Below are 12,366 nucleotides of genomic sequence, written 5' to 3' on the forward strand. Positions count from 1 at the left end.
TAAAAAAATAAATAAATATTAAAAATTCTCTCTCTCTCTCTCTCTCTCTCTCTCTCTCTCTCTCTCTCTCTCTCTCTCTCTCTCTCTCTCCCTCCTCTCTCACTCTCTCTTTAAAAAATAAATAAATAAATAAATATAGAACATAGAATAGAATGGAATGGAATAGAAATAGCACAATACTTGCTTCCATAGTAAAAATAATACTGTTCTAAGATTTTTTTTATTTTCAGTATATATGCGTTAGATTATTTTATTAAGTTTACTTTACTGTAACTCAAAAAGTTTAACAGCTATTGGATTAAACCACTACCTTTTCCAGAGTATCCTGAAAGAAATTGTAAGAAGTAGGATTTGGAAATAAAATTATCTAGGTTTGATCACAGGAAAGCACTGGTGATTATTTGTGCCCTGTGGTTCATAACACCAATTACTAAAGTTGCATGTAATATCTTATATTTCTTTTTTCTTTTTTAAAGAGAGAGTGAGGAGAGAGAGAGAGAGAGAGAGAGAGAGAGAGAGAGAGAGAGAGAGAATTTTTAATATTTATTTTTTAGTTCTCGGCGGACACAACATCTTTGTTGGTATGTGGTGCTGAGGATCGAACCCGGGCCGCACGCATGCCAGGCGAGCGTGCTACTGCTTGAGCCACAATCCCAGCCCCAATATCTTATATTTCATAGTACAATATAATTCTGTGTATTATAGTGTTGAAAAATCTATAAAAGAGAACAAGACACTGAATCATGTTCAATGTTTTGGACCAAATCACAGTTTGGGGGCTTAATATCTGTGTTTTTCTTAGGTTAATGAAGATCAGAGAAGAACCTAAAATCTCAAATACAAACATTTCTTTTCCATTTCTCAATTTTCTCATGTGTAAAATGGATATGAAAAATAGCACTTCTTCATGGTCCTATTGTGAAGAGTAAATCAATGAATATAGTTACTGCCTAACATAAATGAGTGCTTTCTAGGTATTATCTACATTTAAACAACAAAATATATTCATGTTCTATTAAAGATATTAAAATCATTGAAGTACATGAGACATTCATGTAAATCTAGACTGTGCATAATAGGAAGAGAAAATTTATTAGAATGCTTTACCTAAAACTTAATCCTACTTTGACAGACTGCACTTATTCAGTGTCCTTTCTTGGGTTTGAAGTCTTCATCATTTTAAGAAATTTTCAACCCATTCTTTTTAAGTGATTTGACTGAATTTTTACATGTCTAATAAATGATTATCAGATTTGGATTTTATTTACATGTGGTGGATGCTGAGTTCTCCTATCCATCATCCACATTCCCTTCTTCCTTACTACCTTGATTTTAGTAAGAGGCTCACCTTTGCTGTACACAGCTTCCTGCTGCTGGGAAGCCACTATATCCCTTACCTGGAGGGTCTGGTGGTTCTGATTATTCTAAGATGCTCAGGGTTTTTTATTGATGTGACAAATACAGAAAACCACAAATAGAACTTTGCAGTAAAAGAAGAAGGTCACTCTAGCTATAGATGACTAGCTAGATGCAATAGTGGCTTCTGGGCAGGAACAAATGACAAGTCCAAGTCTTGAAGGGATCAATAATCCTAAACTTGTAACCCATTTTCAGCATAAGGTGGAGTATAGTCTACTCTAAACCAAAGAGTGTCTAACTTTTCCATGGCCACAGTTACCACTTCAGACTGCACCTGTGATCCAGGCTGGCCAGGAGACCGATGAGAAATCTTAGACCCATTGTGTCTATATCTCCCCTACTAGACACAAGTTGATACAAGCCTTAGAATGGGGCTGACTCTGGGTCATAGAAAAAGTTATCTGAGGAACCTGGTCTCTGATAAAATTGCTGAGGTAATGAACTAACCAACACTGAGGCCTACTTACCCTCTAAATCCCTCTTAGAAATATACTAAATATCTTTACTAAGCAATTTTGAGTAATGATTTGAGTTTCATTCAGCCCAACAAACCCTACCGGATTCAGAATCTTGCTCAATTTTACAGATTTTCCAACACCGTAATTCACAGAATTATTCTGCACTATAAAATACAAAGTATTACACACAACTTTAGTAGTCAGTGTAATAAATCACAAAACACAGATAATCACAAATATTTACATTTGGGGTGTTATGTCTTCTCAGATCCTTATTGCCCTTCCATTGTAAAGTTTGCCTCTAAATAGAGATTGCTCCATTTGTACCTTATCTATATTTCTCTGCTTTTTGGTGAAATCAAAAAAGGTAATTTCGGTAGAAGCCAAATACTACCCTTCCATGTAATTACCTTTCTAAAAAGTGGGAGCATGTGGGGAATTCTGAATAGAAATTCTATGCTTGCTATAAAAAGATTTAAGTTCATGGAACTAGCTATGTGGACACATAATTTTGCTACCCACAAAATCGCCCATGACCAATTGTGCTGACTTTGATTACGTGATCATTCTGAAAGTGTTAAAACTATGTAGCTGCTGCAGATGAGGAAAAGCCAAGGGCAGTCACCATGATAGCATTGTTGTAAGATGGCCATTATTACTCTCTTGGCTTTTCTACTGCCTATCTAGCATCATCCTCCAAATGTATCTGTGGAAATCAAAGATGCAGCCATGGCAGAGGCAGCCTGGGAATTCATGAAAATTCCTTTTATCGCCACCATTCAAAGGGTGGGCAATGGGTTCCAGCTCTTGCACATGTATCAGCAGGTAAGTGCCCAAGGAAGGACAGACTCCATTTACACAAAGCCATAAACAGTGGTTGGAACAGTTAACAAAGCAGTTTTGAAGATCTCAGTCACACAGCAGAATTTGCATATTCCCAACATTCTTAGGCACTTTTTAATGAGAAAGAGGGAAAACATCTTTAGCCCTATAACAGCTTGAAAGAAACTCTGATTCTTCTCTGCCACCTGAATTCATCTAAAAGCTGCATGCCTGGGCATGAGTAAATTTACTGGATTAACTAGCTTATCCTGATCAACTCCCTGTATTGCTTTGTTTGGTTCAATATTAGAAACATTAAGGAGCTGAAGAGCTTTGCTGCTGACCCCTGGACTTCCCTTATGCATTAATTGTCCTCCATGCCTAACTCAGCTGCTTAAATTCCTCATTCACAGTGACTTCCCCTGGGAAAGGAGGACTGGGTTGGGGGAGGCACTGGGGAATCTTCATGGACGTGTGGGGTTCTAATTACTTAAAGATACAGAGTCCAATCTTGTACCCATCCCAAAAACAATTCCAAATTCCCATCCCTGGAGTCTATGATGTTTCTTTGAGGAAAACTAACATTATTTTTTCCAACCATGGAATTACCTTTTGTACAGTTAGTGGCATTTTCATTCCCTAGAAATGAAGACATTACTATATTTAGATGATGCCCTTCATTTTGAAATATGTAATGGAATTATTTATAAAAAGAAAATTAGTAACCATACATTGTTCTCAGAGATTAATTTGAGGTCATCTTAAATGTGTGCTAGAATGTACAACCTAAGATTCTAAGGACAATGGAGAACAATATACATTTATTAAACATAGTTCTCCCCACAACAATCACAATAAAAGATAAGTGTGTTTATTTGTTTGTTTGTTTTGTTACTGGGCATTTAACCTGGGGTGCTTAACCATTTAGCCACATCCCCAGCTCTTTTTGTTTTTTTTTAATCTGAGACAGGGTCTCACTAAGTTGCTTAGGCCTTGTTAAGTTGCTGAGGCTGGCTTTGAACTTGCTATCTTCCTGCCTCAGTTTCTCAAGCCACTAGGATTACAAGTATGCACCACTGCACCTGACAAGATAAGGTTTTTAATAGAAAGAAATTTAGGTGGTGACCCTCTTATGGGAATATTTCATATTGAAAAATCTAAACTTGAGAATTATACTATAATTCACCAGCATTGCTCTTCTAGGTATGCTTGGTTATTTATATGGAGCAAATAATCTGTGTGGAGTTAAGGGAAATAGACTATGTGCATGTTTGGATGTAAACTGAAATAAGTCACATGCTATGTTCTGGACATAGCATGTGACTGATGCCAGAATCTCTCCTCGCCTGGCATCTTGAAGGGCCACTGATGGAAACAGCAGAGACAGCAGCAGGCGGCCTCAGTGGACAACCTGGTTTCCTGAAAATGGTAACTGTGGCCCTTTGGGACAAAGAACCCCCAGTATTTTCACGTTTATCCCCATGGAATCCTGAAGGGACCAAAGATTAAATGGAATGGACTCTCTTAAAAAAGTAATATGATCTCATTTTTATCCCCCAATTTGTGAATTGAAATCTTCCTATTATAAGCGTGTATAATAGATATCTATGTTAGACTACACAGTAGTCTTAATTTTCCATTTATTTGAGGAATAACTCAAGTGCAGCAAACTGCACATATTTAAAGTATACAATTGATAAGTTTTGACCTATGTACACACTTATAAAATCATCACAATCAAGATAATGAACATATCCATAATTTCCAAGTTTCCTTTTGGCCAATTGTAATACTTCCTTCCCTTCAGCATCTCTCCACTGTTCCTTTCATCTCTAGGCAACAAATGATTTGCATTCTGTCCTTATACTTTGCATTTTCTAGGATTTCACATAAATGGAGTCATACAGTATGTCTAGCAATACATTCATGTTTTTTCAACTTATCAACTGTTCATTATTTTTTAAGTAGGATGATATTGCACTGTATAGACATATCACAATGTTTTTTTTTCCATTCATCCATTAATAAGTGTTAGTGAGCATTTAAAATTTTTGGCTATTATAAATTAAGCGCCTATGACCATTCATGTACAGATCTTTTTATGTTTATATGTCCTCATTTCCCTTGGATAAATATTTAGGTGTGGAATGGCTTAATTATAAGACAAATGTATGTAAATTTCAATGAAACTGTCAAATAATTTTCTATAGTAGCTTTACCATTTTACATTTCCACCAATTGTGTATGAGAGTTCTAATTGCCGACACTTGAGGTGGTCAGTCTTTTTAATCCTGGACATTCTAATAGGTGTGTATGGGAATCTTATTGTGGTTTAGATGTGCATTTCCCTAATGACTGGGTTGGTCATATTTTTAAATGCTTACTTAACATCTGAATATATTCTTTGATGAGGTATCTGTTCAAATATTTTGTTCTTTTTTTATGTGTGTATACATATAATATTCTCCCATAAAATTATGATTTTTTTAGCTAACTCATACTAGATGAATATGTTGAGGCAGATTACTATATCCACAAACCCCTCATTCCCACAGCTGCTAAATATACCTAACAAGTAGAAAATTTGAAGCATATCAATCCATTCAAGGAGTAGAACAAAAAGTTCTATTCTATGTTTGAAACAGAGTTCCAAAAGTTCCCACCACCTCAGGAATCTTATAGTATAAAATCCAAATTCTCATTGGGCAATGAGTAGAAGCCAATTATTAGCTGTGCACAGATTCTAGGACCAATATATAAACACAGTAGCCGAAGGGAACTGGAGAACAAAGAGGGCAGAAAGTCAACCACTGTTTATAAGTGGTTGACTTTCTGAGAGAGAGGACAACATGTGGGTCCTTTTTGCCTATGTTCTCTTCTTTGTCAACATGACTCACAGGAGTGTGGCATCTTTCATCTTCCAGATGTCTACACTGCATAGCGGCAGCAAGAGTCATATAAGATGATTGGGTCCCAAAAAATCCACAAGAGGTTAAAACCAGGGCTCCTCTGAAAACTGTCATCTTAAGAGGGTTCACAGAGGCCTGCAATTAAACAGACTGAACACATAGAGCAGTGGCATAGCTGAAGGAAAGGGTCAGTGACTCAGTGTACATGGTGTCCCTTATGTGGCAGACACAGTTTTTCAGATAGCTGTAATGGCACTTTCAATCTATAATGGTTTTCTTAAATGTGATCTTGCCATTCCACTCATGGAACAGTGGGCTGTATGTCCCCTTGCTTTGAATGTGATTGCACCTTTGTGATTGCCTCATCAAAGATAATGCTATAGAAATAAATTTATGTGATTTCTGAGGCAAAATTGTAGAATGCCATCTTCAAACTGCAATCCCATTGACTTGGGAGGCTGAAGCAGGAGGATCACAAGTTCAAGGCCAGCCACAGCAATTTAGCAAGATCCTGTCTGAAAATTTAAAGAGGACTAGGATGGGGGATGTAACTCAGCTCCCCTGGGTTCAGTCCCCAGTACAATAAATAAATATTTTTTAAATGCCACATTCTTCAATTTTATTCTTTAGGTATGTTCATTCTTAGAATTCATCTAATCACAGTGTGAGAAACACTAAGCAATCACATAGGAAGCCTCAAAGTGTCTTCCCACAAATAACCTATTATATATCAAGGTAAAAATAAAAAAAACATACAATTAAGAAACTTGAGGGGTACTGTCTAAAATTCTCAGGTTGACATGACTAATAATTGGGAAAACAGATATCATGCATCTTCTGTTTTGATGCACTAAGAAGGATAAACACCACTGCTGTGGCATTTCTACCAAAAATGCAATGTAATAAGAAAGATCAGACCAACATGAAAAGAAAGACTTTCTACAAAGCAAACAAAAAACAATAACTAAAAATCAACCTAGCCTAGACTCTAAATGGTAAGCTCAAGAAGGAAAAAAAAAAAAAGGTTGAGGAACTATTCCTAAATAGAGAAGACTAAACAAATATCACAGCTAAACATAATACATGATCCTGGAGTGATTCTGAAACTAGCAGAAAAAGAAGATATAAAAAACATGATTGAGATAGTGTGGAAGTTCTAATGTGAACTCTGGATTAGAAAACAGGATTGCAAGACATGCTATTTCTTAATTTTGGTAATTCTATTTTGTTATATAAATGCATGTCTTAGTTCTTAGAAAATATACATCAAAATGTTTCCAACCTACTTTGAAATGGTTCACTTAAAAAAAGGTATAAATTATTAGTGAATCTGGGGAGACAATACATGGAAGAATTTCATACTATGCTTTCAACTGATGTTTAAAATTACATTAAAATAAGAAGCTCTCCATTCTTTTAAGTGAAATAAACTAAACTCAGAAAGTCATACATTTTCTCTCATGTATGGAATCGAGAGGAAAAGGGAAAAGAAAGGTAGTTGGTAGTGATCTCATGAAAAATTAAGGGAGACTCTGCTGTCGTGTATTTAAAAAAATAAAATCAATTAAAAAATAAAGATTGGTAGTTCTTTAAAAAATAAATAAATGAATGAATGAATAAAATGCTTCCTTTAAAAAAAGAAAAAAGAAAAATTAAGGGAGACTAATAGCTAAAAAGGACCAGTGGGGAGGACGGAGGAGAGAGAAGGAGGAAATTTTGGGGAACTATATTGACCAAATTATATTGTTGTATAGTATTCATGTACAAATATATAATAATGAATCCTATTATGATATATAGTTATAATATACCAAAAGATATGGAAAAAATAAAATAAAAATAAAAAAATAAAAATGTAATAAAACATGTAAAAACATTATCTATAACTGTAATGAAAAGGCAAATTAAGGGGCTGGGGTTGTGGCACAGTGGTAGAGCACTCGCCTAGCATGTGCAAGGCCCTGGGTTCGATCCTAGCACCACATAAATATAAATAAATAAAATAAAGGCATTGTGTCCACCAAAAAAAAAAAAAAGAAGAAAAAGAAAGAAAAGACAAATTAAAAGAAATAGCAGGACTCTCAACAATCCTTTAAAAAAAGGGAAGAGAGTAAGCATTCATTGGATAGGGCTGGTTTAGGCACTGGAAGTACTCCTAGAAACTTCTCAGGATCCAGCAATGCTCATAGGCTGGTTGTGTTTTGGAAAACAGTAGATGATCCTCAGGGAATGGAAATAAACTAGAGAGGATATCATGAATATCTTGTCAGGTCTCCCTCCCTGTAGCAGAGAGTGGAAAGACACTGCAAATTCTTCCTTCCATGACATCTTATGGCAATGAAGAGCTATTGCGGACTTCAAGGACATTTCTGCCAGGACTGATCTCCTTTGAACTCAGTCATGTCCAGAACTTCCTGGACAATTTAGGACAAAAAATTTAAAGAGGAGACCCTATACTTCTTAATAATATGGTGCATAAGTTTTCAAACAAAAAAAAAGGAAAAAGAAGAAATGTAACAGTGTTTTTGCCCTGCATTTTATGAAGTAATGCTAATCATATATCCTTCACTTGACATGCTACTGTATGTTCCAAACTATGTGTTAAGAAAAGATGATGCAAATAAAACTGCATAAAATTTTTATGAATTGAAACCATGCAACTGCAAAACAAACTGTATAGTAGTATAGTATGTGTTCTTGAAAAGTTATAAGTAAATTGAACTTCTATATTTGATACCATATTTTCATTGTACTGTCAGAAGGATTTAAAAGAATATTATATAATAGTGTTCTTAAATGTGAAAAATTTAAAACTTTTAGTCTTAATCCAAATTTTCAGCCTCTGATATTAATCATAGTTTGCTTAAGGCATAGTATTCTTGAAAATTTAACTATGTTAAATTTCACTATTTAGTGATAAATCATGTAAGTTTGAAAGCAGAAACTCTTTTAAAATAGTGGACAACATGATAGGAAATAAATGTCTATAGCTATTAAAATAATTTGTTGATAAGACTGTTGAATTTCTATTAGTTTTATTTTTTTACCTGCTACATGTATTAATCAAGACTCCTTTGTTTATAAGTGACATCGATCCAGATAAACTAAGATCAACAGGTTTATAAAAAAAGGAATTTATTGGCCAGTATGACTAAGGAATATAGAGGTAGTACTAGCTTTCAGGCTAGGGTAGATCCAGAGTCTCAAATGTTTTTATAGCTAGCTAGCTAGCTAGTTATCAATCATCTATCATTTCTCTACTTCCCTCTATATTAATCTCAGTTGCTCTTTGTACAAACATGTTTCTCCTTAAGGCTATGGAAGACAGCCAAGAGCTCACAGCATAAGTCTCTCCAATTAGCTCAATCTGCAATGTCTGGGGGGAATAATCTGGTCCAATTTGGATCACAAGTGCACGCCTGAAATGGAAGGATGGAAGCCACACAATCCTAGCAGGATCCTGGCCCAGCAAGGGGTGAAGAGCAGGAGTTTGGAGAAGTTTACCTAGTAAAGAGGCAGAAGAAGAAAGGAAGAAAAGGGTAGGGAGAGACAAAAGCTATAGCCACAAGCATCCCTTATGCTTCATAAAGAAACAATTTTATAGTGCTAGTGGACCTAAGTATAAGCATAGATAACTATATATCAAAAACCCTTAAGGCAAATTCTAGACAAATATACAGATGCATAAAGATCTATGGTATTAGATTTGAAGAAAGCCCTGTTTGTAAATGACAAAATAGGTTTTTCTTAAATTTAATATGGCTTTGTTAAACAAAATTTACTTTATTCATGAAATGATTTGGCATTTTTTATATAGAAATTTACTGAAAAGGGATAGGCAAAGTTCAAAACATTGTATATTTATTATAAGACAACACATAAAACATAAGACCCTATTTTTGTTTCAAAATGTATTTTCTTACCTGTTTACATAGATGTATGTTTATTTATAAAGAAAGAAAGTATTTTCTAACATATGCATTAAAATGTTAAGAGCTGGGAAGAGATGAAAGACATGTTTTTTTTCTTTTTGTCTATTTATATTTTCTTATGTTTCTATTAAATGATATATAAAACAAAACTAAAATTCTATGCAACTCAGTTTTATGCATTCAAACCTAGTTTCAAGTACTAATCCATTCCAAATGAGCATGGTCCTGGGAGGCAGTAACTTTCAAAATGGTAGCAACAGGTTGATTGCCACTAGTTAAACTAGTTAACATAGACTATGCGACTTGATTTTTAAAATGCTTTGTCCAGGAATCTCAATGGGCCACACCGACTTGCAGGAAATGTTTGGGTACAAAGCATTAGCAATGTTTCTCAACATGCAGATCTTGCGCCATCTATATTACATTCCCTTGAGGAGCTTGTTAAAATGCAGATTTCCTGATCTCATTATAGACATTCTGATTTAGAAATCTTGGAAGTAGGTTAAGGAACTGGCATTTTCAATAAGTTCCCAGGGGATTTTTCTGTACACTGAAGTGTGAGAACACTTGTTTCAGAAAGTGTAAAGTTGGATCAGTACAAGAGGGAAGTGATCAGGCTGCCAATAGAAACTGCTAGTGTCCCAGTGCCTTTATATTACAATCATCATTAATAACACAACTCTTTTGTCTTTGTCTATGGTCACTAATCATAAAATTATAAGCTTATCACCAAATATTTGAAAATGGAATAATTTTACTACATGTGGGGCTTGATACTCTTTTCCCAGTAAAACACCCTCTAACTTGTCAGGCATCAAATTCACATTATATAATCTATTCTAGGGTCATATCTGTGTTGCTGAAACAACAGATTTGAAAGTATAGATAGTTCTGAAAGAAATAGGAAAGGACAATAAAGAAGCAGGGAGAGAAGGGAAAGAAAATTTCATAAATATTTTGCTAGGTACCAACTAAGTACCAACTGCAAGCACTTTTTATTTTTAATTTTTTTTAGTTGTAGTTGGACACAATACCTTCACTTCATTCATTTGCTTTCTTATGTGGTGCTGAGGATAGAACTCAGTGCCTTGCATGTGCTAGGTGAGCTCTCTACCTCTGTGCCACAACCCCAGCCCTGGCAGGAACTTTTATAATCAGAAAATTCCATCAAGGTTACTCTCTAAATGCTTTAAAACATGATTTTAATATACCATGGTTCAATTCACAAATTACTTTTTAGGAAATCTACTTGAGGTGTTTTCTATTATTCTAAAATATTAGTAGAATAATTATTAAATTAAGAAATGAAAGTAAGGTGAATCCCCCATTCAACTCTTTACTTAGACAATGAGTGATTAGAAGTATGTAATGGAAAACAGTGAGTAATAAAGAAAATAATAGAAAAGTGTTAATGGAATAAAATGAGTCAAGCTGAATTCTGATAAATCTTTATTATAAAGATACTGAATAGTTTCTTATTGGGAAAAGCAAAAATCTTGACTGCCTGCTGTTAGTACTTTTAAAGTACTTGAAAATATGGAGAAAGAAACAGCAAAACAAATAAATTAACTTACTTATTCAGTTATTTCTTCGTTATTTTCTGTGGTGTCCTATTATTTAAAAGAAACCTGTAATACAGGAGAGCCATAGTTTACCTGATTTCAGTTCTATAGAATATAACTTAGTTTTGTTTTACATCAGCTTGAGGCATAATTTACATACAAACAAATTATCCTTATTAATTGTATTGTTCTATGAATTCTGACAAACATGTACAGACAAATATCATCATCACAATCAAGACATAGAATATTTCCATCACCCTAAAAATTCTCTAAGCCCTTTTCAGATATTTCCCCATTCTCAGCACCAGCCCTTGACAAACAATGGTCTGATTAATGTTATATTTATCAGAAGTTCATGCATTTTTATGGCTGGTCAGCTTTCCATACAGAGAATGTGTTTTGCTTGTATATGTTTATACCCAATATCTGGGTACCTCAGGCCCAGACCAAATGACACCTAAAAGTGACAATCACACAGAAACATCCAGAACAATGTTTTACTACATGTTTTGGCACAGTGGCCCTGTCAAGTTGAAACATAAAATTAACCTTCACAATGACCTAAACTGAATCTGATATCAGTAAGTTTTCTTTATTTCATCCAAGAATTTTTTTGTTGTTGAAAATTTTATGATAGGAATTATACTTTTCACGTTATTTTAGAAAAAGATGAGTCTTTGAGTCTAATAACAAGATCATGAGAATTGATCAAAATTAGCCATATGAATCCAGAGGCTGGATGTTATTTAACTTTCCAGCATCACAACCCTCTTGTGTTTGGGCAGTCTGCCATTGATGCATTTAGATGCGAGCCATTGTCTCATCTCCCACCAAAAAGATGAGGCACTTTCTCCCTGTGATTCTTGGCAGCTGGATATAACCTAAAAGCTGTTTATTGGATGCTCCTGTTCAGTACTTTTATCCTGAAGTAAATGACACAGAGAAGAAAATTTAGAATTTATCTTGACAATTGATGGCTGAAGCTCATTATAGGATCTGGAACTGAGGATGATGGTAGTAACAATGGTAGATGATGTCTACTGTAGAAATGACATCATAACCAGGTTTCTTACATGAAGACGTTCAACAATGGTTCTATTCATCTTACATCAGTTGATTCCTGTCAATTTCCCAGGCCTATTACTCTGGCTTTCCCACCAATTCTTTCCCACCAATTCCCTTCAAATGCATTCATTTTATGCTTATGATAACCAGAATTGGCCACCAAGAATACTTTCCAGGCAATAATCTTGCCTAGAAA

The 12,366-nt window shown here is 34.7% G+C and overlaps 1 long non-coding RNA gene across 9 annotated transcripts in view; it reads right to left on the reverse strand.

The window, feature by feature from the left end:
* The window catches only part of LOC106145272 (uncharacterized), a 94,038-nt gene that overhangs the window by 74,235 nt on the left and 7,437 nt on the right, over positions 1-12,366 (reverse strand). For 6 of the 9 annotated variants that reach the window (XR_013424941.1, XR_013424942.1, XR_005732952.2 and 3 more), the window contains exon 5: positions 11,115-11,168. The exons of 1 other annotated variant lie outside the window; for it this stretch is intronic. This is a non-coding gene — a long non-coding RNA (uncharacterized LOC106145272). Of the gene's footprint in view, positions 1-456; positions 9,113-11,114; positions 11,169-11,678; positions 12,029-12,366 lie in introns of those variants that run through there. 2 more of the 9 variants (XR_005732956.2, XR_013424940.1) reach the window with 2 other exon arrangements.

Source organism: Ictidomys tridecemlineatus, chromosome 8, assembly GCF_052094955.1.
Source record: "Ictidomys tridecemlineatus isolate mIctTri1 chromosome 8, mIctTri1.hap1, whole genome shotgun sequence".
In the NCBI taxonomy this organism is placed as follows: domain Eukaryota; kingdom Metazoa; phylum Chordata; class Mammalia; order Rodentia; family Sciuridae; genus Ictidomys; species Ictidomys tridecemlineatus.